The sequence below is a fragment of the Penaeus monodon genome, chromosome 38, assembly GCF_015228065.2.
Source record: "Penaeus monodon isolate SGIC_2016 chromosome 38, NSTDA_Pmon_1, whole genome shotgun sequence".
Lineage (NCBI taxonomy): Eukaryota > Metazoa > Arthropoda > Malacostraca > Decapoda > Penaeidae > Penaeus > Penaeus monodon.
The window spans coordinates 28,471,320-28,473,286 of record NC_051423.1 but is presented as its reverse complement, the minus strand read 5'-3'; the positions used below and the strand labels follow the sequence as shown (position 1 = coordinate 28,473,286).

Here is a 1,967-nt window from a genome sequence, read left to right as displayed (position 1 = left end):
TCTCGTCGAGTGTAAGTTTTTTCGAGTGTTTGAAATAACTGTCTTCCGAGGTGGTAAACAAACATACAATGGCTTTCAACTAATACTTTGTATATCTTATCATATCAGAAGCCTATGGAAGCACCTTCTGAAACTATGGCGTTTGTTTAAATGAATATATTGTATAGTTTACATACATGTGTGTATATGGGAGTGAGTGTGTAGCCGAGCGTGGGTGGGCGTGTTTGAGTGGGCGCGCTGTGTATGTGTGTGTCTGTGTGTGTGTGTGCGTGTGTGCGTGCGTGTGTGTGTGTGTGTGCGTGCGTGTGTGTGTGTGTGTGTGTGTGTGTGTGTGTGTGTGTGTGTGTGTGTGTGTGTGTGTGTGTGATTGTCCGTGTATATGCCTGTCTGTCTGTACGTGCGTGTGTGCTTTTGTTTGCATATATGTACGGTAATCGAACATTATATATATATATATATATATATATATATATATATATATATATATATATATATATATATATATATATGTATATATATATATACGTATATATATACGTATATATATATATATATATATATATATATATATATATATATATATATATATATATATATATATATATATATACTAGATATGTAATGTAAGCTACTGCATCAGTATCCAGATGTGAATACATGTCATATGAATTTTAATAACATAATATCAGCACCACAGAGCATTTTGTCATTCATAGATGCACATTTGCGAGGTCTTTTAAAGAAAGGAAATGCCAAATCCTTAAAAAAATGTCACCAAAAAGTGATCCCGTAAAGCAACCCTACGGAACTCCAAGTGAACACAAACATCAACATCCCTCACTGTGATTGGCTGAGCGAACACAAACATCGAAATCCTCCGCCGTGATTGGTCGAGAAAGCTGGACGCTGATTGGCCGACGCGATTTAAAAGGCCGAGGACGCCATTTCGCCGTGAGATTCAAACGTGTGTGCAAGCTTTGGGCAAGCCGAGGGAAAAAGGACGATGTACGCTTTTGATTAGATATTGTGCCGAGCGAGTGGTTATTTTTTGGTCAAGGTGAGTAGTTACTTGTCATTAGGTGGCGGAAGAAGTGAAAGGATGGAAGAATGGGGAGATGGAGAGGGAGAAATCATATAAACTCAGAAGGAATGTCAACAAAGCAAGTGCCAAACAGTTGAACTTATTAGAGAGCAAGTAATATATTTTTAACATATAATTTAATCCTAAATCACAGGCAGTGACCGCACTCAATATAAGCTCAAGCAGAAGAGAATTTTTTTTAAAAAAGCTTAATGGTGGGAACTTCAACCGGATGGAAATGTCGAGTTCAAAGTTGCTCCTTTGTTCCTCGTCGTAATTTCGATAATATAGTTCGGATTCGCGTTATTTCGGGATCAGGGTGAGGGAATCGGCCTTTTTGAAGCAATTTTCTGCAAAAGGGAATGAAATGCGAGGTAAATGCAGTAGAAAGTTGGCGATTTTGATAAGCCTATCATTATCCGGCATAATTGCAGGTGAAGCCGAAGTCAGGTATTGTTTCGTTTTTCGTCTCCCAGGACTAAGCAAGGACTTTTCTGTAAATACTTCACCTTATGGTTACTCTCCGCACTATCCTGGAGTCGTTCATGCAGTTAACGAACAATTCGATCACATCTGTGTAATTTAACAATTTTTTTGTAGTAATGAAAAGTAATAATTTGGGGAGTTCTGCTGTTTGAAAGCATATCAAATGAATTTTGTTGTTGTTTTATGTTGGTTTGTGGGTGTTTGATGGTGGAAGCTTCGTTTTTGTTCGAAAAATATGTAGGGGATGAATTTTTGGAAGTTACTGGGGATTAGGGATGCCTACAATGAGAAACTCTTGACTGGTCATTGTTTTTATATGGAAACTTTTTAGACTACCAGGTGGCTGATATGAATGAAAATTAAGTATTCAGATTACCAGGCCATGGCTTGACTACTTTAG

At 37.5% G+C, this 1,967-nt stretch overlaps 1 protein-coding gene across 3 annotated transcripts in view; it reads left to right on the top strand.

The window, feature by feature from the left end:
- The first annotated feature begins 907 nt into the window (after positions 1–907).
- LOC119596972 overlaps positions 908–1,967 on the top strand; it is a 16,096-nt gene continuing 15,036 nt past the window's right edge. For 2 of the 3 annotated variants that reach the window (XM_037946378.1, XM_037946375.1), the window contains exon 1: positions 908–1,057. The gene's annotated coding sequence lies outside the window, so the exon portion shown is untranslated. The remainder of the gene's footprint in view (positions 1,058–1,967) is intronic. The other variant, XM_037946376.1, reaches the window with a different exon arrangement.